This window comes from Lynx rufus, unplaced genomic scaffold (assembly GCF_022079265.1).
Source record: "Lynx rufus isolate CCGP_SWC_20201006 ecotype Redwood Valley unplaced genomic scaffold, mLynRuf1.p SCAF_10, whole genome shotgun sequence".
NCBI lineage: Eukaryota > Metazoa > Chordata > Mammalia > Carnivora > Felidae > Lynx > Lynx rufus.
In genome coordinates, this window is record NW_025814824.1 from 53660185 (window position 1) to 53687395 (window position 27211).

The 27211-nt window shown below is 36.4% G+C and overlaps 1 pseudogene; it reads right to left on the minus strand.

The window, feature by feature from the left end:
• Positions 1-20414: 20414 nt before the first annotated feature.
• Positions 20415-21514, minus strand: LOC124524348 (ras-related C3 botulinum toxin substrate 1-like; annotated as a pseudogene).
• Positions 21515-27211: the final 5697 nt, after the last annotated feature.

A 27211-nucleotide genomic window follows, 5' to 3' on the forward strand; every position in this document is an offset into this window, starting at 1 on the left:
TGAAAACAAACAAACAAACAAAAAAAAACTAAAAGGCAACACTTGGTGATGACGTGAGGAAAAGGGAACCTCTGTACCCGTTGGTTGTAATATAATATGGTAGAGTCACTATGGAAAACAGTATGGTGTTTCCTCAAAAAATTAAAAATAGAACTACCATATGATCCAACGATCTCACTTTTGGGGATATATCCAAAAAAGTCGAAATAATTTTCTTGTTCATTTCTGTATTATTCACAATAGCTCAGGGAGGGAAACTACCCAAACATTTACAGATAAATGTAGAAAGAAAATGTTGTACTTATACATAATGGAATATTATTCATTTAAAAAAAAAGAAGGAAATTCTGCCATTTGCAACAACATGGATGAAATTGGAAGGCATTGTGCTAAATGAAATAAGCCAGAGACAAATATTGCTTGGTATCACTTACATGTGGAATGTTAAAAAATAAAACAAAACCGAACAAAAACAGAGAGTTAAATGGTAATTTCCAGGGCCCAGGGAGTTGGTGGAAATAGGGAGAAACTAGTAAATGTGTTCAAATTTTTAGCTGTAAGATGAGTAAGGTCTGAGGATCTAAGCTATCCCAAGGTGACTCCAGTGAATAATACTCTATTGTTTCACTGAAATTTATTGAGAGTATAGCTTAAGTATTCTCATCAGAAATTTTAAAAAGGTATATCCATGAGATGATGTTTGTGTTAATTAACTCCATTGGAGATTATTTCACAGTGTATATCAAATTATTGTTCTTGTACTGAATAAACGTGTTATACTTTTATTGGTCAATTACACATTGAAAGACTAAAAAAAGGAAAACCGAGAGAGAGAAAATGTCACAGGTATGGTTAAGAATACCATCTTTGTTCAAATATTTTATAAAGTTAGCTGTTTACTATCAGATTAAAGAGTAAACAGGCATTTCTTAAGAGTGGGACAAAGATATTGTGAGTGATATAATACATGTTTTGTTATACAAGTTTATTTAAAAGTAAATATTAAAAAAGAAACATTGATATATTTCATGTAGGAAAGTAAGTTATTTAGCTGTGCATTAAGGTGCAAATTATAGAAAACCTAACACAAAGTCAAAGTGATTACATTGACATAGATTTTATTTTTTTCATTTTAATAAAAATTCAAAAGCAAAAATCTTAAGGATAATGTAGCTATTAAAGAAAGTCATAAAAATAAGACTGCTTCTACCTTTCCATTCCATCACTATCAGCATGTGGTGTTTGTAGCCTCCCTCCCTTCCTCCCTCCCTCTCTCTGTGTGCACACACACATACACACATGCACACATATGCATATGTATTCCAAGGAACAAGAAGGAAAATATACAAATGCCTTAATTATTTAGCCCCAATGATGCCGTGTGGCCAATCCAACCGCAGAAAGGTATTTGAGTATTCCCTTTCCAGCTTCTAGTAAAGGAAGGTAAGTGATGAAGGAGTTATAATGGATGTTGTGCTAGTCTGCCTACAAATATCTGTCACTGAAAAGCAACCTAAGTAAAGTAAAATGAATATGGTGGAAAATGAACCTTTTCCTCTGAGTGAGTTACAGGTCTCAAATATCCTCAGCTTGTGTTTTAGTAATTTTTCAATGATAGTGAATGAAATAAGTAATATTGTTTTTATTTTAATTTTGTGTATAGAAAGCAATATGAGGTAAGTATTTTTATTTCAGGAATGTATGCACGATGAGTACTTACTATTATATGAGTTTGTAGTTTTCTTTTTAAAGTAGAATATAATTTTTCTTTAAAATGAGGGCAAACTGCAGTGATCACAGTATTTTCCTTTATATTCACACATTTACAAACTACTTATTAAACACTTAAGCTGAATGGCAGGTGCTTTTTTAGGTGCTGGGAATAGAACAGTGAAAAAGATGGACACAGTCCTTTCCTAACAAGGCTTACATTTACATAACTGTTTATTAAACTTCTGAAATATATATACAACTGGGATATAAGGAAGAGAAACAAACAGCCCATTGTAATTTTAACACTAGAATATTATAATGTAATATACAAAATTCTTATATGTTCTTATATCCTCACATAATACTTATAGAATTACCTAACCTGTAAAAATTCAAAGAAAACCAAAGACAAACCTATCAATGTTATAAAATTCAAAAGGATTTGTGGATATAAGGATTTTATAGACAATTTTTAAAATTTATTTATTTAAATTGTAGTTAAAATATGGTGTAGTATTGGTTTCAGGATTAGAACCCAGTGATTCATCTCTTACATATAAGAGATGTGCATCCCAACCAGTGCCCTCCTTTATGCCCATCACCCACCCACCTCCCCTCCAGCAACCCTCAGTTCATTCTCTGAATTTAAGAGACTCTATGGTTTGTCCCCTGCTCTGTTTTTATCTTATTTTTCCTTCCCTTCCCCTATGTTCTGTTGAGTATCTTAAATTTCACATGAGTGAAAGCATATATGCCTGTGACTGACTGATTTCGCTTAGCATAATAACACTAGTTCCAACCATGTTGTTGCAAATGGCAAGATTTCATTATTTTTGATCAAGCAGTATTCCACTGTGTGTATATATGAATATACACATCACACCTTCTTTATCTATTCATCAGTTGATGGACATTTGGGCTCTTTCTATAATTTGGCTATTGTCGATAGTGCTGCTATAAACAGATAATTTTTAAGACATTTTAGCAAAAGAGACCCAACAGCTTTTTCCCATAACAAACATAATAGAAATCAGGCTGTTGAGTACAGGATGAAACAGATTTGGTGAATGAACAACTTATAATAATTTTAAGAGAGGAAATATATTTTGTATTTCTTTCTTTAGCTCCACTTCATGAAAACCACTAGCTTAATTGTATATCCATTTATTCGCAGAATAAGTGATTAAGCTTTTTATATACCATCATAATCTGTTGTTTCATAATTTAAACACAAACAAATTTACTGAAACAGTGGCCATACATATAAGCATTATATTACTTAGATTGTTCATATAAATCCTGTCTCTCTTTTCAAACTGAAACTCTTTCACTAAGTTTTTCATCTGTTTTTTCGTACTAGTCAAATGGAAATTTTAATCAGTGTTACAGTGACACTTTTTGGAGAATTTATCCTTGGAATTTAGATTTCGTTTTCTGCTGAGGCTTGCTAGAAGCCTAAAAACACTTAGATAAAGGCCTACATTTGGAGAAGGACAAGAAAAAGACCTTGACTAGACATCTAAAAGGTACAGGGGAATTCCACTGAAAATATTCCAAAGCCAATGGACCAACCTAAGCTCATAACAAAAGCCACATGCAATAATTTTATATTGGTGGTATAGAGAAAAATTGAGTTTGGGGTTTTTGTCCAATAGTTCAATCTAATGGAAACATTCAGAAGGCAGTTAGAAAAATGAATCTAGAGTTTTACAGAGAGGTCTACTTTGAAGTATAGGCTATAAAGTCATTAATATAGCAGTCAAGGTTATCAATGGAGATATATTCACACAGATAACCAGATAAAAGAAGAAAGAAGTTAATGAAGTCTAAGGACACCAATGCTGTTTTGATGACAGAACTGGACCAATTAAATACTTTGCTTTCTAGCAAGTATATATTTTCTTCATTAGCATGTCTGCATAGGAACTTGCTGGAGTTAAAAACAGTGTCAGTAATCAGAGCCATTACATTGTACAACTTTAGGAGAATCTATTCATATTGTACCATACTTTTTTTTTAATTTGAATGCCAATATTTAAAATGTGTGATACATTAGATTAAACCATATTATGTCCTTTTTTTCCCATTAAAATCCTACAGTTCAGACAAAGCTGATGTTGCTTCTATGATCATATGAGATGTCACATTCCTTTGTTTTCCATAAATGTTTAAAACATTTAAAGCTCAATGGATTCCTAAGAATTTGTATTTCCGTGTTTATGTGAGGTCTTTGAGTTGAGAGAATGTTCCATTTATTATATCCTAAAAAACAAACTAGAGTTAGCTGTATCTCTAAGTTTAGCTAACCAATGAGACTGAATGATCATATTAAGATTATTTTCGCTTCTTGCTGGTTTCCTTAAAAACATACAGTCAGTAACAAAAATTTCCTGGGAATAGCCTAGCCACATATTTTTACTTCATTTTAATTATCTGTATTCAGGAAAATAGGCACTATTTTGTCACAAACACAATATGCTACTTCAGTGACCTAAAACAATAGAAATTAATTTCACATTTTCTCAGATTCTAATGTAAGTCAGCAGGGATGCTCATCTCTCCAGTCACTCAGGTTCCTGGGCTCCCTTCATCTTTTTATGCTTGGGGATTTCACGCTCGCTGTAGCAAGAAAGCGGAATGATGGAGAAGGCATTAATTGCTTTTAAGTGCCTCAGAAGAGAAGTGATGCATATTATTTCTGCTTTCCATCCACTGACTAGTCATGTGGTCCCAATTTACATGGAAGGGAGTCGGGAGCACATGGAAAGAATATGGAACATTTGTTGAACACCCAACTACAGTATTGGGTGTTGAACACCATACTACAGGCTAGATTAGGTTCTTATGGATCTCCATTTCCTGTAAAACATTCCTTTTATTTGACAAAATTTAGCTAATGAACAGGCATAAGACTCTCAAACAGACTTAATCAATCTTCATTTTGAAATCCTGCTAGCACAGGTGTATAGACTAAAAAAATTATCCAACAAATGTTGACTCAATAGCAATTTTCCATAATTTCATCGGTTATTCACCTCAGGTTTCATTTATGCATCTGCTGTGTCATTATCTGAGTTCATTATAACATTAGCTTTCAAATTTAATAGATTACATAAGCGAGAAAGGTACTAATTATAGAGGCTTATTTTTGCAACATAGTTCACCATAGGAATAATATTATATGAATGCTTCTGTCTTTTGAAATAAGCTCTCTATTTAAAAATGAAGTAAATATGTCAATAAAAACATAAAAGTTTCATGTCATGTTTAAGAATAACTCTCCTGTGTCACGACTATGATAAATAATTAGAAATAGTTGGGATATTTAATCCAACTTGCGTTGGTGAATATTCATTTACCATCATTTTTGAGAACTGAAACTTTAGGAAGAACACATAAATTCATACTGGCCAAAATTATCCTTCATATCAATAATACAGATTTCTAACAGTATTACTGCTAACAAAGGACCAAGTCCAATTTAGAAATCTTTGATTTAAGTAGAAGATGTATTATGATTTGTGAGATCCAGGAAAAGAACAGCAACTGCTTGGAATGACTTAGGCTAACTTTATAAATTGCTAAAGTGGAAAATATGACATTTCACGTTTTGATATTATATTTTTGGAAATTTCACAACAAACCATGAACAGTTAAAGTATATTGCAAGTGCCTTTTCAACTTTACCTTCCAGAGCACTGCTACAGAGCCATCACTGCATATGTGTGTCACATCTTTCTACAGATGGTAAATCAGTAGGTGTGGAAAGACTTTTAAGATATTTCAATTATGAAAAAGGAAAGCTATGTATAAAATGGGAATTGTCGGGGTGCCTGGGTGGCTCAGTCGGTTAAGCAGCTGACTTTGGCTCAGGTCATGATCTCGTGGCCGTGAGTTCGAGCCCTGTATTGGGCTCTGTGCTGACCACTCAGAGCCTGGAGCCTGTTTCAGATTCTGTGTCTCCCTCTCTCTCTGACCCTCCCACGTTCATGCCCTGTCTCTCTCTGTCTCAAAAAAAAAAAAAAAAGTTAAAATTTAAAAAATAAAATAAAATGGGAATTGTCAGAAATGTATTTTGTTCTTCCTTAATTCAAATATAAATATCTATAAAACACTAAAAAGAAGGCTACTTTAATGCTGTTAAATACAAGAAGAGACACATTGTATTAAAAACATTGCATGCCAAACAATTTACTAGCAAGGTAACATGCAGTATTAATCATATAATAAGATATGTGGTGAATAGTAGTATTCTCACTTTTATTTTTCAATGACAATGTGATGCAACTTATTTAAGGTCATACAATTATTAAGGTCATATACAGACTCTATACTCATCCCTGACTAAAAGCCCATGTTATTTTCATTAGAACATGTATAGGATCATGCAAATGAGATATTTGAAAAGAATATTTAACATAAATTACTAGTAAAACTTGACTTTATGATAGACAATAAGGAACCAAATCACAGTATTGTTTAAAGGGATCCCACACATATAGAATAATAGATAGATATTCCACTGACCCTATCCCTGAGAAGTTAAAAAGTATGTCAGAAAAAAATGCTTACAAGAGAAGTAGGTGATCAAAAACTTCATGGTCATAAAATATAAAAGAGGGAAGCAGCTTCAAGAAGATGATCTTGTCAAATATATTAAATTCTGGGAAGGTTGGGAAAGATAATGTCTTGGCCTGGGAAGTCAGTCTTATCACACAATTAGGAAATGACCAATAACTTTATCACAGCTTGATGACAAACTATAATCATTTTAAATAGAGAATGATTTAATATATACAATAGACTTTACACAAACAATGGAAGGATTGGAAGAGAAAAGGACAATAGACTGCTCTCAGGAAATATCAAAGTGTAAATATCTCAAGTCTCTGTAGCCAGTGAATTTAGCTCTCTATAGCATCTAAATGAATGATTCTCCTGAACACCTCCAGAATCAAAAAGAAGTTCTTGTAGATGTTCTGAGCTGTCTGCTCATGGTATATGTGATTTTAATTGCTGGACTGAAAGTGATTCTTGGTGGGTGTCCAAAGTCAAGGGAAGCTACTACTGATATTCTTAAACTAGGTGTCTGACTCTGCCATCACAAAATATTGGTCTTTATTCCCCTTCCACTTTCCAATATTTGATTAAATGCTTCTCATTGGTTGAATCTAAGGGTCATGATTCCGGGAAATGTAGTTTCAGCCTTCTCCCCAAAATGCAAAAGAGAATGCTGAAGGAAGCAACAGTGCATTCAGCACAAGGACCCTCAGGAAGTGTTGAAATCAGAAGCCAGATGGCGAAGAATAAATAAATCCATGTGAAGCAAGGAAGCACATGAACTAAGGGAAGTTTACTCTTTCGGGAGGTCTGACAAACATGAAACCTGAATAGTAAAGGGAAAATTTCCCATGTTACTTCTCACTGGTTTTAGGGTGGGGAAACTTTTAGAAAGAATTCTAAGATCTGGATAATCGGGATGATGAGAGGAACAAAAAGACAAAATACACATTTATCGATAGGTGAATGAATAAAGAAGATGTGATATATATTATGTATATACACAATAGAATATTACTAAGCCATAAAAATAATGAAATCTTGCTATTTGTAACATCGATAGGCCTAGGGAATATTATGCTAAGTGAAATAAGTCAGGGAAAATACCATATTATTTCACTTATAATTGGGATCTAAGAAACGAAATAAATGAACAAACCAATAGACTTTTTTTTTTTAATTTTTTTTTCAACGTTTATTTATTTTTGGGACAGAGAGAGACAGAGCACGAGCAGGGGAGGGGCAGAGAGAGAGGGAGACACAGAATCGGAAACAGGCTCCAGGCTCCGAGCCATCAGCCAAGAGCCTGACGCGGGGCTCGAACTCGCGGACCGCGAGATCGTGACCTGGCTGAAGTCGGACGCTTAACCGACTGCGCCACCCAGGCGCCCCACCAATAGACTCTTAAAAACAGAGAGTAGACTGGTGGTTGCCAGAGGGGAGGGAGGTATTGAGATGGGTGAAATAGGTGAAGAAGATTAAAAGGTACAAACGTCCAGTTCTAAGGTACAAAGGCGAAAATTACAGTGTAGGGGATATAGTCCATAATATTGCATAATGTATGGTGACAGATGGTGACTACACTTACCGTGGTGAGCACTGAGTAATGTACAGAATTGTCAAATCACCATGTTGTACACCTGGAAGTACACAACACTGTATTCTATACTTCAGTAAAATTTTTAAAAGGCAAAATACCATAAAAATGACAATTTAAGGTTCATGCTTGAGAACAAAAGTAAACATATGAAAAAGCGAAATTAGAAATGGAAATTTTATTTGATAAATTCTAACAAGGAACTAATTTTTTCCCATAAAATTAACAGAAAACTGGTTTATTCTGGACAATCTTTTGACAATGTTAATTTAGAATGACGCTTACACTGGGTGATATATTTTTCCCTAGCCTCTTTTGTACCTCTAAAATTTCACACAAAAAAATATGAAGTGTAGCAAGCAACAAGGGCATTAAGATTTGAGAACTTTCCAATGTCTCATAAGTACCAGACAATGTACAGTACATGTATACATCCAATGTTTTTAAAACTAAATAGAAATATAATCTTAAAGCATGGAAATAAAAATATAATGAAGTTTTCTATTGATTAGATATATGTCCATTTGGTGCACTCCACTTGCAGATTTTCAAATTACTAAGTAACAGGCACTATAGACACCTATCTCTACTGGGATCCTATTATTCACTAGGAGGAAAACTAAGATAAAAAAAAATGGAGTTGTGATACAAAAAGAATGTGTAGCAACACTATGTAGCAATCTGAAACACTTCTGCATTTTCATGTGTATCTGGACAAAGCACTATGGGTTACACAGAAGGAAAAAGGAGTTCAGGAGTTTCTGAAGATAGTTGCATGATTTTAAATCTCTCAAGACCTCCAATGTAGTAGAGTGTTTAAATTCATTAAAAAGACACTTCATCTTGAATACTGTGATTACTTAGGATTATGCATCCCTTAGGCTGATGTAAAGTCATAACTACAGACACATTAAACAGGCTCTTATCAAAAGATATTTATTAACTCTAAATAAAAAGTGAAAGTGGCTAGAAGTTGTCAAAAGGACAATTTCAGTTCAACGTAAATACACTCTTCTGAAAACTAAGAGACTTTTGTATTTGAGAAAAATAATAGGATTGATAACTGTCAAAAATAATTATTTCTTAAAATATGTTTGGTGAAGATTTAGTTTAACTCATGCTCCACTGAATATAGTCCCATGACAGAGTAATATATATAGTCATATATTAAGTATGTCACATACATAGATATATTACACATACTGCCTGTGTATTGTACATATATACATGCACATGGTTATGTCACATATTATATAACTATGTTATGTACAATAAAATGGATACACATATATGAGTGCGCACATGCGCGCGCGCGCACACACACACACACACACATTTGGTATAGCATAGATACTAGCCTTCAAAATAGACACGGCCATAACCACCTTAAGGTGATAGTAGAAAGTTTTAATTGAATATCAGTCCCAATTTTATCAAAAAATGCATTTTTGACATCTTCCTCTACGTATACCTCTCTTAGTGACTTATAAATAACATAAGAATATTAAGGCTCTAGGAAGACCTAAATTTATGAAACCTGTTTAATTATATTTACTTCTGTGTTTCCTAAAAGTAGTTGACTTGACAACTCATTTATCCTGATTTTTTTATTTTTTTTATTTTTTTAATTTTTTTAACGTTTATTTATTTTTGAGACAGAGAGAGACAGAGCATGAACGGGGGAGGGTCAGAGAGAGGGAGACACAGAATCCGAAACAGGCTCCAGGCTCTGAGCTGTCAGCATAGAGCCCGACACGGGGCTCGAACTCACGGACCACGAGATCATGACCTGAGCAGAAGTCGGCCGCTTAACCAACTGAGCCACCCAGGCGCCCCTATCCTGATTTTTTTAAATCTATGCTCTATAAAACACGTTTGGGTAATTAATAATCTATAACGGTGTTTCCATTGGATGAAAACATTTTTCTCAGTTTCAGTGGATCTATGTAATGTAACAGGTCAGCAGAATTGGGGTAGACATCACCTGAAACTTGGTTTGGATGTAAAGGTTGATGATATTTTATACCCAAGATAATTTGAAAGAAAATTTATTACTCACATGAGGGACTTGTGGATAGGCCTAGACACAAGCTAGCAGGTCTGGGCTAGCTTATGCAAAGCAGAGGTTGGAGGCTAGACATTTATACAGGTGAGGAGATGGGATTAGGGTAAAATTCCTAAGTGTGGTTTAAATTCCCTGTCAGCACCCAGGGAGGAAATTGCTTGTGTTTTATTATCAGCTGGTCCACATATGAGGCCAAAGGAGAAAAGGAGAGTGAGGCATAAAAGAAGTTAGTAGTCATATCAATAATGGAGTCATTTATTTTATTACATTTATTATAATTCACTCCCTGTTGTTTGATTGATGACTGACATGTACAATGTCTCATTTAATTGAGGCTACATTTAAGTATAAATGTTGGAACCATATGCCTGTGCAACCATCTATAATGAAAATGAGAAGACCTTGGAAGAACATAAGCATTCAATTACCCTAGATAGTTGAGGAGAGCCAGGAGAAGGTATCTGTGAAGTTCAAGGCATTGCTTAAATACTCTAGCAATACTGCTGACTTTAACTTGTTATCTCATGTGTTAGAACATCTGAACAGCCTTGCCTGTATTTTGTATCCATATGTGAAAATTTCAGGTCACCAAAACTCCATGTACCCAGTCACTAGAAAACTTTATTTTAGTATTTTTATTTCCAAGATTTAGCTGGCTGGTGCATAGTCCTATGCTAGAACTTTATCAGCAACCATCGTTGCCAGAGACGGTTGCCCTTCATTTAGAATTTTGAGGGTAGAAGTGGTTTGACTCATATATGTGGATTTAGACAGTTCTTGAGTGGCATTAATTTAAAAGATTTTGCATAATATTGTGGATTCTGAAGGCAGCACAGTGTCCCACAATGTGGTTAGCAGAATGGGGTAACTGGCAAGAATGCAGTTCACTTGGAAACAAGACTGCTGTGGTCTGTTTAAGGACGGGAGCACAAGAAGATACAGTTAGCACCTAATGCACACAAGTACAAATAAAAATAAGAGGAGGAATCTGTGGAAAATTAATAAATTAGTTCAGAACAACAATAAAACCAATAACCTTTGAAGGATAAAATCTTGAACCAAGAATTTGTGTGTTGCTATATCTGCTTTGGCATTAAATTAAGCCTGATGTTGGCAGAGACAGGTGAGATCTTAATTTGGATTTTTGTTACCCAAGAGTAAGGAATTCCCCAAGATTTTTACCTGAAAAAAAGGCAGCCTTGAGTAAGGTGGGTTTTGTTTTGTGTTTTGCTTTGTTTTGGTGATAGCCAGAGCAAATGACTAGACTACTGACAATGGTTCAGGAGACTGTGAAGATGCATAATTTGGATCAATTGTCGGCCAGGGCATCCTCCAATGCCATTGTGACTGCCTAAAGTCTGGCCTACTGTGCTTGGTATTGGGTTTTATCCTTTACCAGGATGTTCCAGTTTAGGGATGAAAAGCAGCAGTTCCCTAGTGAGTTCTACAATGTATGATTGGGCTACTTCTGCTCTTAAAGTATTATGATCCCACTTACTGTTCACTCAGTTGACCCCAGTAGGCTTCTCAGGTAGCCAAGGAGTCTAGGAGAGAGGTGATCTTCCCTAGCACAGTGGTACCTAGCAAAGGGCTGAGGGCAGGAGAGACCATCTCCTCTGGTACGTAGAACATGTCAAAGGGCCCAGATTTGACTCTACCACATCGGTGCAATCTCCAATTCAGAAAGAGGCCTCAGTGGCTGTGCTGACCTTGTGGGAGTGCTGTTAGCACAAGGCACAGTGAGGTGGAGTGTAGAGTGTCATAGGTTCAAGTTGTATGAAAGCCTCAGTTGCTCAGAGGGTCTTGGACGCAAATTGATACGCAAATATCATGTAACACAGGACTCAACCAAGCAACTTTTTTTCATGCAAACTAACTTGCAGCCCTTAAGAGCTGTTCAGAGACTCCAAGAAGCACAGGTAGTCACAAGATTTTCCTCCATAAAGGAATCTCCAGGAGGAACTATAAGATGTGTCTACAGTATGGTCATCTGTACTGACTTCTTGAGCCCTCTGTAATAAATGGCACTGCATAAAGTGAGATGACTTGTGGGTGACCACATAAGTAGATTTTGGTAGTATAAATTTAAATGGGAACTATGTTGTCTCCAGAAACCAAAGACACCTAACTGGTGTTGGGCCTACTTGATGTGCTTAGAGTTAACACTGTTAGGAGCTGTCTTTTAACTACATCAGGAATAGAACAGCTCTCATTGAATAATATGATGCTTAAGAATCTTAATGAGATGGCAAGCCCCTGAATCTTACGTAGGGCAACAGCTCACCCTCTCCGTGAATGCAATGATGAATGTCTAGATGTTCTATGTGAGAGTCTCTAGTGAATCGGCAGAAGCATGCCATTAATGTAGCGTCTTAGTGCCTGGAAAGAGCCCACAGTCTCTCACTTTCTCTCTTTCTCTCTTTCTCTTTTTCTCTTTCTTTCTTTCTTTCTTTCTTTCTTTCTTTCTTTCTTTCTTTCTTTCTTTCTTTCTTTTTCTTTCTTTTCTTTTCCCTTCCTTCCTCCCTTCCTTCCTTCCTTCCTTCCTTTTGAGTCTCTCTACTCTCTTTGCCATAATGAACCTTCTGGGGGCTCACATATCACAGGATGCAACATTCTTTTCCCTAAGTCCTCTATAGATTGGAGACTAGTACTCAGCTAAAACAAACAGCCTATCGGCTACAGAGTATGAGTCTTCTCCCTGAGCCCAGCATCAGCCACTGACATACAGTGCATTCAGTGTCCCACGGATAGGCCTGGACTGAGATGCATGACCCAGGGATACTCTAAAGACAGCCACAATCCCATACCCATGTCCTTAAACTCCAATATCAAAACTTTCAGCATAAGTCAGCAACATTTTAAAAGAGGCTCAACAGGACTCAACAAATGCAGCACAGCGCAGCACAACCGAAAATGCAAGCTCGCTGGCAAGCAGCAGAGCCATGCCACACATACGTGCAGAGCAAACCAGGAGCCATAGAAAAAAGATCTCAGAGGAGCGGTGGCCATAACTTGGAGCATGCCAGTACAATATTACTGAGTATGCCAATTGTTTTATTGTGTTGGTTTGTTTGGGGGTTTTTTGGTCATTGGCTGGAAGCAGAATGGACTGACACCCGAAATTTGGTTCACTATCAAAACTGATGACATTCCGCACACCAACAAAAATTTGAAGGGAAGTGTATTATTCACAAGAGGGATGCCTGGGGAGAGCGAATCAGGTACAATAAGGGTCAGTCTCAAAACTAGAGGGAATGAGTTGGGCCTGAACAGCGAGAAGAAGGTTGGACCGGGGACAAGTTCCAGTGCGTGGGAGGTTTAAATTTCCAATCGGTGCCAAATTAGAAGACACACACATGCAAGTACTTTCTTACCAACCTATCTAAATGTGGTACCACAGGAAAAAGGAAGGCGAGATTTTTAAAACAGTGTTTAAACATTTCAAAGGGAGTCAGACTCTTTATTATAATACTCCAAGTCTAAGAACTATAACTATGAATATACTACTGTTACAACTACTTATAATTATATTAGCAATAGTAATGGTATTTGTCATCATGTCTAGCGCCCCGATGTGCCAGGCAATATGCCAAACATTTTACTATATATTATTCTTTAATTGTCACAATCTTAACAAAAAGCTAGTATCATTATTCCCATATTTGAGGAAAATGAGGATCAGAAAGGTTATTTAGAGACCACCAGTTATACTCAAGACTTAAAACTCAACAGTTGTTAACAATCATATATTTTACTTTCTACAATCCCTCTCTTTCTCAGCTGAGATACATAGAGATTTTAGGACACTGTATTTCAATTGCTTAATATCTTTCTGGTTTGACATTTTGTGGAAAAGCTGAAATCTTATGAATTCTTCCTTTGTTCATTTAAAATTTCTCATAATTTATAGCTGTGTCCATGTAGGAGTTTTTTAATGTGGAAACAATTTGGTTAGAAGATCTATGTGTTGTATATAAAATATACATACATATATACACACATATATAATATGTATATGTGATGCATATATATAATATTTAATATGCTAATTTTTATTTCATTTTTTCAAATATCCTAAATAAAATATGAATATTAGGGTATATTCAGCACTAATGTACCCATTCATATCACTACTGTTTCATTACCATTACTAGCAGTCCCTGTAGGAGATGTAAGTTAGTGAGGTTTGCTGCATAAAACAAGAATGATTGTGCATTCACATTACTTTCTTAGGACATTTCATTTCCTACTTAGGTTAGAAAATATATGTTATTTACAAAAACTAACTAACTTATTTCTCAGGATAAAATCCAGGATTTTTATCTGCATATCCCATTGAGAATGATTAGAACCTGGCATTTTTCTTTTCTTTTCTTTTTTTTGACATTTGAATGTAAACATGCTAATAAGGATAATATGGAATTTATTTGTAACTAACTTTTGCATTCACTTTTTCTTGGTGTCAAGCATGCAGAAGCTAATGAATATTAATTTAAAATAAATACGCTGTAAGAAAGCTATGAACGGCTTTTTATTATGTAACACGCTGAGGTCTTTGCCATTGATCAGAGAGACTTGGCCCATTATTCCATCTACACATAGATCACGGTAATGGCCCAGGAAGTCAAAGAAAAATAAAAATTTGCATAGCTTGCTTTATATTAGTCTTATCCCTGCTACTGAAAAGTAGTCAACTAACGGTGTAGTGATTTTAGGCCAATAGAATGAATTCAGATTCCTAAACTGGTTTTATATAGTGTGCATGGATAGTGCATTGTCTTGATTTTTGAAACCATGAATGGGTCATGTTATATACATTCACACAATAATGAGTTTAGAACTGATAAGAATTACTCTTCTCTCTCCTGCATTTCAAATTGCAGGATAATATTTACGCTGGCAAGATGCATAGGTCCTGGGCATTAAGATAAGTTTAGGTTGATTATGCAGTTTAATAATTTATTAATAATAAAAGTACATCTTACTGAGTATATGTTAAATATTACACTGAATTTCAGTATATATTTAAAGACAAATTCATAACAGTGACCTTAAAGACAAATGATATGAGATTATCAGCAACCTGCAGGTATAAAGGAAAAGAGATAAAAATTACCCTGTGGGTTAATGGTCAATTCAAGAATGAATCCATGGTCACTAGTCATTGGAAGCAAAACTTTTTTCTCCCTTTCTTTCCTTTTATAGAGTCAGTCATGTGTATTGTTCAGACATGACTATATGTATTGAAAAAATCAGTCTGAAACTGTTTGACCTACTAACACCTAGATTCAACATTATTTAAAATGAATATAATTTCTGATATATTATTTTCGCTAATATGCTTGCTTATTAATGAATAAGAAGTCTATTATTCAGAAACCAATTTATCTTGCTTGTGCATAATATTCAAGTTACTTTTACAAATATTACGAATGCTACATAAATGCTACTAAGACAGGGTTTGGGTTAAACAAAAATTTTAGTTGGATATGTGTCATATTTCAGGAAGAAACTGTGGTACATCCACATATTGTTAAACAGTGGAGAGCAGTTTAAGTCAGACCAATCAGTAAAACGGTTGCAGCCCTGAGCAAAAGAGATTTCTCTTGGTGCTGCTCTTTATCTTGCACAATTTTCTTTCTATTACTTACAATTTTTTCTTCAATATTTATTCTTCCCCAGGGAAGAGGCAAACAAATGTTGGTGCATCTAGGCTGGATGCTAACTTTTGCTTCACTAGAATGGGACTGTCTGGTACATTGAGGGCAGAATCCTTCCGTCCTTGTGAGACTAAAAATGTCACTTTGCTGTGTAATCTTTAATTCACTTGGTCAAGACAACGTGGTTTTAAGATCACTCAGTAACTGTTATTATTGAAATTTGAGGTTATTCATTATTCACATCTGGCCAGATGCTAGAATATTTTGATTCTTTTTTTAAAATGTTTATTCATTGTGTGAAAGAGAGAGCGCCAGCAGGGAGGTGCAGAGAAAGGAAGACAGAGGATCTTAAGCGGCCTCTGCACTGACAGCACAGAACCCAATGCAGAGCTCAAACTCAAGAACCATGAGAACATGACCCGAGCCAAAGTCGGACACTTCACCAACTGAACCTCCCAGGGTGCCCCTGTTTTGATTCTTGATAAAGTGTATTATTCAAATAATGTTTTCACTCTTATGTGGATCCTGAGAAACTTAACAGAAATCCATGGGGGAGGGGAAGGAAAAAAAAAAAAGAGGTTAGAGTGGGAGAGAGCCAAAGCATAAGAGACTTAAAAACTGAGAACTGAGGGTTGATGGGGGGTGGGAGGGACGGGAGGATGGGTGATGGGCATTGAAGAGGGCATCTTTTGGGATGAGCACTGGGTGTTGTATGGAAACCAATTTGACAATAAATTTCATATTTAAAAAAATAAAAATAAAAAAACAAATAATATTTTCAGATTATTGAGGCTTTTTAAATAAATGTTGCCATACATAGAGATATTTTACATAAATTGTGCTATGGAATTGATAACCATTTATGTATAAATGTTAACATGCAGAAGCATAAACGATTTGTGTATGATTCAAATATAAAACACTATAAGCAGCACAAAAGTACATCAATTCCCCATTCATGACTATTAGGGAAGAGTGAATTGCATGGATTTTCATGAAACAAATACTTAAGAATGTGGTCTAAAATGTTTAAAGTTTGTTTTCTAAGTGGTTATATGGTTTTACATGGTTTTACACTTCCACTGGCAGTGTGTAAGGGTCTACTTTCTTTACTTCAACAGCTGGTAAGGATAGATTTTTTTTTTTAAATTTAGCTATTATATACACAATTTTAACCTGTAATATACTCATTTAAGTATGCAGTAGTAATTCACTGTGGTCTTCGTGTATTTTTTGGCTAAGTCATATTGCCTAGATTTCTTTTTGCAGGCATTTAAATCTGAATTAAAGTGAATAGTACTCTATTTTCAATATAAGGAGAAAAATCACCTTAGTAACCTTTTAAAATTAATTTAACAGCTATCCATCCCCTCAGGCTGTTAATTGTGCTTTTAAATTTATTTACTCAGTATGCTTTTTGAATATTCCTCTTCCCTTCCTCAGATAAAGATGACTTCCTTCCTTTTTTTCAAACACAAGTAAATTTTTACATTCTTTGTGGAGCTATTCCTGATTTGTCCTTGATCAGTATAACTGCTTTTCAGAATTGGATTTTTCTCTTTCTTTGGTATCTACAAATGTATTCATACCATCGTTCACCCATTTGAGACAGTGAGTTATAATTATTGTTGATAAACGTGTTTCCCCCAGTATATGATTTTTATATTCCTTTTAATACTGCCACAGACAAAGCTGGACAACTGAAACGGATTATAAAATATGGAGCAGTAATTTGTTAGGAAACACTATAAATTTTAGAACTGAAATTAGGGTTTTTTATAAGACTGAACACATTTAAGCTTAATAATTGTATCACTTTTTTCCTGGCTATAAATTGCAAAAACACAGAAATACACAAAGTTTTTAAAAAATCAATGAAATCATCTGAAATGCCACAACTAGAAAAGAACACAATTAACATTAATGTATTCTTCAGAGGCTAAACATATATTTTATGTTAACTGTTAACCATTTCTCTTTTCAGCTTTTCTGGTAATTATCACCATAACTTTACATTTAATGTTTGTGACTCTTGTCCTAAAGTTATAAAGTGTAGATGCATTCTATTAACTCTGTATTAAAAGTGAGCTTGCAGTGAGTTTATATCACCAGAGGAAGCTGCTTCTTCTTTTCCCATTGTGTGTTATTTTATTTTTCTGTTCTAAGGGTTCCCCGTAAGCATATATTTAAACACTTCCATCTTGAATCATTATCTTTAAACAGATATGGTGACTCCACACTACTATAAAAGAAGGAAAAAGCATCATCTCTACACAAGACTATATCTCCCTCTTTACCACCCAGGTATAAGACAGATATACCCATTTCATGATGTCTTATTTTAGAAAATTGATTATCTCATCTGTAAGTATGTTTATTGTGGTTGTATAAATGCTGATTATATACATTAAAGGCAGTTTAAATAGCATCCCCAATATTAGAAGAATTGAAATACACCTTTCTACTGAATAGTTTATAATTTCATGTAACTGTACCTATGAAATCTGAAAGAGACCAACCAGCACAGGCATGAAGAGCAAATGGGTGTGTTTTTTTAAGACACCAGTGAAAGCTCAAAATTGTGTCATGATTTTGCTCCATATTTTCAATATTTTCTGTGGTTTGGTTGTGTCTCTTAGAGACTTTTTAGTGCCTTTTCATTGGCAAAATGTACACATTTTTAATTATAATATTAAGGTTTTTTAGTCCTTTTATCAAAAAATCTGTTGGAGTTCTCTTGTGTGTGCTAATTTGAGCCAATTACAATGGAGGTCCATTGCTTCCCTCTCTGCTTTGCTTCACTTTCCATTGCATTCTAGTTGTGACTTGCTATTTTCTGAATCACAATTATTGACTAAAATTTCATTTTGGTATTGTATACCTTTCACTAATACTCATTTCAGATATGTTTGGTGAGAGTAAAACTTACCTCAACCTATGAACCTTAAAAACAGTATTTATTCTGCATTCATTTTTGATTACTATCTGCCAAAGTATGTAAGTCTAGATTCCAATGTATTTTGACTTAGAACCTGGGCAGCACAGATCAAATGCCTCCTGAAGACTCAGACTTGAGGACAAATCTGGAGCCAAAATGATTCTATTCTGATTCTCTATCTGGAAGCTTTTCAAACATTTTTGTTTATCCACAGATATTATTTAATTTCACTACAATCTACATATTTCTCTTTTCTTTAATTCATTCTGTTGGGCACTTTTTTTTAATGATTCAAAGACTTATTAAGTCATACATGCAAAACACACTGCTAATTGCATTAGCCAAAGATCAATTGTAAAAACACTCTACAATTCTGCAACTGTCAATTTAAAAAAAATTTGTGCTAGGGTTTGAAAGGCCCAACCTTGCATTCTTGACAGTGGATAAGCTGTACAGAACTTCATTAGCAGGAGCACAGGCTTATAGAACCTCAAAGACCCAAAGGAATATGGATAGGCAGAGCAACAGAAGTATGTGTCTGGTGGGTGGTGGGGGAAGGGGGTGAGGCAAAGAGGAGGGTCAGCATTAGTCAAGTACAGTGTTAGTGATCTGGCAAGATAGTGAGGTTAAGAAAGTTCATAGTTTAGGAATATCTAAAAGATTTCAAAAACTGTAAAGCTGCAAAACATGATTTTTACACCTAGTTACTAGAGAACTAAGAAAAGCATTAGCTTTGAATAAAGTAACAAGGAAACTGGAATGTACTTTTACTAAGCTACAAAATATTGTTTAATGCATTATCAGAAAGATTTTATAATACAAGGAGGCATATTGCTCATTAATAAGGGTTTCTGTAAGAAAAGCACTAAGTGAGCGACTATGTGAAAAACCAGTTTAAAGATGAATTAAATGCCCAATTTCAGGAGGGATGGCAGGTCTAAGAAAAAGGAAAAACTTAAAGCACACAGTGAGAAGACCAACCTTTCTTCATCATTCACTACACTAGACAGAAATTAACCTTTTAAAATTTTACCCATGACACTTTTACTCAGTTTAATTATGGTATGTACAATGTAGTATAAATTAACCTCCATATTTTGTCAAAATACCGTCTTCATTCTTCATTCACGACAGGACTTGGGCTGCCCACACACCGCCCCCCTGTTCCTGGGTCCGCCCACCGCTAGAGCAGATGGTTCATCAGAGAAACAAGGGAGTAAGAGGGTTGTTCAAAATCTCAGCTAAAGTGAATACACAGTTTTGTTTTGTTTTAATGTCACTCAATCAAAAGATTGACCCAAAGAGTTGAGTCATTACACCCATTCCATTATGACATACAGTACAGTGTTAGGGAGTGAGCACTGCTTGATTAATTACGGGTGGTTAGATGGTAACATTTCTTGAAGGAGGTTGTGCTGCTTTTTTAGCAAAGACTGGTTAGAAAGTGTCTGCATTTCCAAACTTGACACACTGTCATCTCTTCTTAAAAACAAAGGTCTTAAAAACAAAGGTTTAGTGCTGGATGTTCATAGTACAACAACGTGACTCGGTTCACAATGCATTTTGGCAATTCTTAATCTGAGCAACAATAGGGTTTTTGTTTTTGTTTTTCTGTTTTTTTTGTTTTGTTTTGTTTTTTGGAAAAACAAACAAAAGGCTTTAAGAAACCTTACCATTTTAGGACTAAATGTAATATAATGTGAAAGTTTAAAGTCTTATACTTTAAACAAATAAAACCTAAAACTGTGGATTGATTCAAAATGGTTCTATGAAAAAAACTAATCTGTAACAGAAGCTAGGCACTGAGTAGAAGGCTTCATCATTTTTGAGCAAAATGTACAAAGCTTCCGAGGGGGACAGGGCAGGCGAGGGTCCACACATCTACAACAGCAGACATTTTCTCTTTCTCGTCTTGACTGGAGCCGGGCAGAGAACAGCTGAATAGCTTCATCAAACACTGTCTTGAAGCCTTGGTGAGTGAGAGTGGAGCCCTCCAGGTATTTTACAGTGCTGGTCTCTTTAGCCAGGGCCAAAACCTGCAGGTGGATCACGGGACTCAGCTTCTTCTCTTTCAGTTTCTCAATCATGCCTTTGTCGTCTGTGAGATCTAGGTTAGTCCCTACCAGGAAAATTGGGGTGTTGGGGCAGTGGTGTTCCACCTTAGGGTACCACTTTGCTTGAACATTTTTAAATGATGCAGGACTCACAAGAGAAATACATCTGTTTGTGGAGAGGATAAAGGGGGTAATCTGTCATAATCTTAATGTCGGGCTGTATCCCCTAAACCCAGATTCAGTGGTTTTCCATCTGCCATAACATTGACAGAATAGTTGACAAAGGCAGCGGAGATATATTCTCCAGGAAATGCATTGGTTGTGTAACTGTCAGTAGGTGAGATCTACCTCCAGCCCCACCCCCACCACCAGACTGTGATGTCTGGGATCTGGGGGTTGGCAGCTGGGTGAGGCAAGAAGCAGAGGGCTCTGGGCACAAGGTGCCTGAGGTGCTGTCCAGGCCACCTCACCCTCCGGCCAACGAGAAGCCAGAGCCCAGCAGCAGTCACCACCCAAAGCTGGGGAAAACTGCACAGAAACAGGAAATGAGCTTTTTTTGTTGTGGTGGTTTTAAATCTAAAGGCTCAAGTTATCCTTTCACCAGTGGCTGATTTGACATTTGTAACATGCCTCTTATGTGCAAAGAATGTTCTAGGTTCTGGGATTCTCGCTATGGAATACAGCAGATTAATATACTTATCATTATGGAGGTTACACTACATCAAGAGAGAGAAAAACGTAGTAAGTATAATAAAGGCACCGTTCAGTATGTTAACAGTTTAAACACATAGGAAAGAAGTTAAGGAGCATCATGGTGTTTGTGGAGGTTACCAAAGGGTGAAGTTCTCTATTAAATCCAGTAACTAGGGCAGATCTCACCGAGAAGGTAACATTTGTGCAGATGTGGAAGCAGCAAGTGTTAACCATGCGAACACCTATGGGAAGAACAGTGTGGGCCCACACAAGCGTCCATTCAAACAGCAGCAGTTGGAGCATCCTCAGCCCATGTGAATATAACAAAGCCACCGGCCAGAGGGGCCGAGGCAAGGAGGAGAGTGGGAGGTGAGGAGGTCAGGGAGATGGGCTGGGTCGACTGGTTAGGGACTCTGAGGTCGCTCAAAGAAGGTGGCCTCTAGTTCAAGAGAAGCAGTAACTCGTGGGATTTGGGCAGAGAAGCAACATGATCTGGCTGGGAAGGTCTTGCACTGACACTGCTGAGAGCTGACTCTAGGGACTCAGCAAGCGAAGCAGGAGACCTGCTTACTGCAGTCCTCCCAACACAGAAGTGGTGATCCAGATCAGGACTTCTGCAGTGCAGAGGGCGCGAAGTGACTGGATCCTGCTTCTCTGTAGCCAGCAAGGTTTCCTAATCTTGGAATGGATGGACACCTTGAAAAACACAGGCCCCATCTTCTCTGAAAGGTTCTTCAGTCTCATTTTCAACCTGAAGCTTCCATCTACTAGATGGAAACATCTACTACTCAGTTTCCATCAATCTAGAAGTTTCCATCTAGTTTAAATGCTAAAATGATATCATGTGCTCCCTCTCTTACAATAACTCGGTCTCTCCTCTATAGAGGACAGTTTTGTTTCTCTCACTTTCATTTTTTAAAATCTTTTCAGTATTACTCTGTAGCTCTAAGTTACAGTCACTTTAGTGTTTCTCTGGGCAGATGGGAAGACAAATACGTGTTCTAGGCTCTGGCATTATGAAAAATAATTCCAGCAATAATTTTGGTAAAGACTGCATTCTTTTAGAGCCATATTAAGAGGAGATACAGAGCTTTCTCATACACCCCCTGCTCCCCAGGGTGCACACACGGCATCTTCCATCATCAACATCACTCACGAGAATGGACCATTTTTTACCAGGGATAAACCTACATTGTTATACCATAATCACCTGATGTCCACTGTTTACATTAGAATTCACTCTTGGTGTTGTGCATTGTATGGGTTTGGGCAAATATATAATTACAGATATCTATTTTACATTCTCACACAGAATATTTTCACCGCTCTAAAAATCCTCTATGCTTGGGGCGCCTGGGTGGCTCAGTCGGTTGAGTGTCCGACTTCAGCTCAGGTCATGATCTCACAGTCCATGAGTTCAAGCCCCGCATCAGGCTCTGTGCTGACAGCTCAGAGCCTGGAGTCTGCTTCGGATTCTATGTCTCCCTCTCTCTCTGACCCTCCCCTGCTCATGCTCTGTCTCTCTCTGTCTCAAAAATAAATAAAAAAACATTTAAAAAAAAAAATCCTCTATGCTCTCTGCCTGTTTGTCTCCACACCCTCTCCAGAAGAGTTTGGTAAATCTTTTGTTATATACTGCCACGTTTTCTAAAACACTAACAATTCATTCTCCCCTCAAAACGGAGAGTGACTTTACATTTCATTTTCCCCACTTTAGTTATGAATATTCTATAATATTTTTTAATTATTAGGAAAACATAGATATGAGTAAAGATATAGCTGGGTCATACTGAGAGACGTATGCAACAGTGATGTATTAGAAATGGTGTTCATTTCACTTCTGTTACCGTAAAACAGCCACGTAGAACTGGTGCTCACACATGCCAAGGGCTTATTCATAAATGACACAAACGGTCCTCTTTAAACAGATAAAGTTCACAAGATTAACCATTTTTATTTTTTTTAATTTTTTAACGTTTATTTATTTTTGAGACAGAGAGAGACAGAGCATGAATGGGGGAGAGTCAGAGAGAGAGGGAGACACAGAATCTGAAACAGGCTCCAGGCTCTGAGCGGTCAGCACAGAGCCCAACGCGGGGCTTGAACTCACGGACCGCGAGATCATGACCTGAGCCGAAGTCAGACGCTCAACCGACTGAGCCACCCAGGCACCCCTAACCATTTTTAGATAAGAAAAAACAATGAACTGAATATCCTTTCCTAATTGTGTATATTAGAGCATTAAGGAATATATGCTGAAATATATAGAAGATGATGTATATGCTAATTGATTGCAAATGTACATTTTTCTGTAATTTTAATTCAATAATAAAGAAATGAATTATCTTCTTAAATTTTAATTTTGTTCTTGGTTTTACTTCAATTGACTGAAAATCTTTAGCGCTATTTCAGTATGAGCTCTTTTATAATATAGCTACATTACACAGACTAGTTTTCAGACAGCTTTTATGAGAAAATTTAATTAAATTTTCAAAGCTCAATCTGTATCACGTTTTTGATGATGTGGCACTTAAAACACAATATGTGTTTTATTAAGTAAAAATTAACAATCCATTGGTACACTTAATTATTAAAGAAAGCATTATCTCAAATCATTGAGGCAAAATAGCAGAAAGGCAGTCAAAACTAGAAAGATTTAAAAGTAATAACTCCAGTTATATTAACAATCTGGTGTCTCCTATTTACCACAATTATTTCATCAGTCCTTCTTTTATTTATTAATGCACTGAACTTCTATTGGTACCTACAGCACTTGGTATTAAAACCAGATACTCTGGGGTACCTGGGTGGTGCAGTGGGTTAAGCAGCCAGCTCCTGATTTCAGCTCAGGTCATGATCTCAAGGTTAGTGAGATCAAGTGCCACATTGGCTCCATGCTGACAGCGTGGAGTCTGCTTGGGATTCTCTTTCCCTCTCTCTCTGCCCTCTCTCTATCTCAAAAATAAATACAGTTTAAAAAAAAAGATGCTATAAATCAACTCACAGGCAACTTCCTCAAGATGCTCATACCTCATATGTTTCCTCCCAGAAGGGACATGGCTGTGTTGAAGAATAAGTAAGAAGTAAGCATGTGGGTTAGCAGTCGGCTTTCTAACCAGAAAAAAAAAAATCTGGCTAAGTTTTGTCCGCTTTGGTAAGGCAGCAGAATTCATACACTGCAAGCTCAGTGAGTCTATCATCTGTGACTCTGATCTCTCTTCAAACTCAGAGGTTCATCCTTTGTACTTTTCATATTTTCAGCAACCCCCTCTGTGTGTCCTCTCTCCAGCCTGTGTTTCTGTCTTCAAAACTAATCTCTGCATAGATGAAAGAACTATATTTTTTTTCCTAAGTAACACATTCAAGATAAATCACACCAATATTATACTTTCAAAATTCCTGACTTCCCACATCCCATAAATGAAATCCAAAGACCTTATGTTGACACTTAAAGTGTGCCCATCCCTTTGAACTCAGAGTGCTGTTTCATCCCTAATTCCCACTCTCTTAAACCCATGCAAGTGACCACTGTGGACGGCCGTCATTGCCAGCCCAAGCCACACTCAGTGTCAGTCTGCAAATGCTTGTTTCCTGAGTACAGAATCCCTTCCTCTGACTTTCCCCCATCCTTCACCCTGTCATTTTCTCCTGGAAATTCCTATTTGCTCTACAAGATTCATTTGAAAAATCATCTCCCTGTGAAACACTTACCATCCCCCTCGATGTTAAGAATGAATTAACCACATCCTTTTCTCTACAGTCCTGGAAGCATTTTGCTCATATTCATACTTTTCGACGTTTCAAATGCCAAATTATATATCCAAGGCCTCAGCAATGGGAATTATACAAAATAAATGTTATGCTTCCTACTCTTATGGAGATCACATTTTAGGAAGAAAGACCTATCAAATAAAAACTAAAATACGCGGTGATAAATAACATCTTAAGACTATATATGGAGTGTTCTGGACACAGATGAGGGGACTTTTAATTTGACCTTGGGCAGGAGACAGAGGAAGCATTGGCCACAGACAGCTATGAAAGTAAAGTGATATTAGAGCTAGCCTTGCCTATTTAGTAACAGTAGTTACCGGTGAGCAAAAAGGCAGAAACAGGACACGCACACTCAGAGGGCAACACTGGCCAAGGCTGAGGGGCAGCTTTCCAAATGAAACAGGAAATGCACCCCATGAGGTTCATTTTGTTCATTTACATCTCCTTCCTGGTTCCTGTCGGCATATGAGATTTGTGGTCCCTACTAAAGAGGTCAGCACTTGCTAGGTCATGAAAGAAAAGATAAACCATGACAGGAGCTTAGGCTGTAGCAAGGAACAGTGGGGTCATTCAAAGTTTTGAACAAGGAGATTGACATAATCAAGTGTCTCTTCAGAACAATTGCTTGAAGGCATTGTGGGGAATTCATTGTAAGACCTGAAGAAAATACTGCTTCCTGATAGGGTTTAGGAGTTTATTGCAGGTGTTCAGAAACTCAGCAAAGAGAAACAAGAGCTTGTCCTAGAGCTGTCACAGAATGAAGTAGAAGGTTTGAGTTTGTGTTTGAGATTCTTTTTGGCGACATTATTCACCAAACTTTCTGACTCATAATAGCTAACGGCTGAGGAGGTACAAAGGGGACTGGGTTTCTGTTTGGAGCACCTGTCTCAGGCAACACCTTCAAGCTAAATAGAAGAAGATACATAGACAATGACATTGAAGACAGGAGACAGGGGAAAAGAAATACACTTGTGCAGCCTGCTCTTTTGATTATGTAATACACATAACAGCTATAGATATAACTTAATAAAAAGCTAATTCATTATTCTTAATAGCTGGATATACCAATTTAATTATTTTTATTGGCGTTTAGGTAGTTGGCAGGTATCTTTTTCCCCTACTACAAAATAAAACATACTTTTGTGGACAAGCGCAAGAATAACTTATGATGGAAATAGTTTGGAATAAATTTCCAAATACCAGTTTTTTAGTGAATAGATTTGGAGTAATAATAAAAGCTCAGAGAGAGATCTATAATTTTGCTGTTTCACAAATGAGCATCCAGCATCTATGAGTGATGTTTTGCTCCTGATAATACATGGTCAGGAGTGAAATGCGATAGTCAGAAGCTTTGACATCAGGGTATTGGACGACATGCTACTTTCAACTAAGAACATAATAATAATTATCACGATAAAGATTATCATGTAGCCAAAATGATTCAATCATCAAAATATACTTTATTTTATGAAATACATACAATAATCTAGAGACAAATAAAAATCTCAATTTTATAAAAGAGCTAATAACTATTTTTATAAGTGCCATAGTTTTAGTGCATGTATTTATTTTTGAGAGAGAGAGAGAGGATGAGCAGGGGAGGGGCAGAGCAAGAGGGAGAGAGAAGGCCAAGGAGGTCCCCATGCTATTAGTACAGAGCCCCTCTTGGTCTTGAACCCACAAACCGTGAGATCATGACCTGAGACAAGACCCAGAGCCAGATGCCTAACAGACTCAGCCACCCAGGTACCCCTATAAATACCTTATTTTTAAATGAAGTCTAGTTCATGAAGCTTAACAAGGCACATCTCCAATTCTTGGAGAAAAACACTGAATTCACAACTATGCAGTAACAGCTGAGTACTTGAATTGTCTCTAGTTGACTATATATTTTAAGGAACTACTTAAATGCTCTAATTATCCAATTTTCTTACTTTATTCATTGCACTGTGTACAATTCTACAGTAAATATGTATATAGAATATTACTGAATACCGCAGGATTCAGTAAACATATTCCGTAAAGGGTTAGACAGTAAACATTTTAGGCTTTGTAGCACATTCAGCATTGTTGCGACTCCTCACCTCTACCAGTGTAGCGCAAAAGCCACCAGAGATAATGCACATATAAGCGTAACGGTGTTCCCATAAAAGTTCA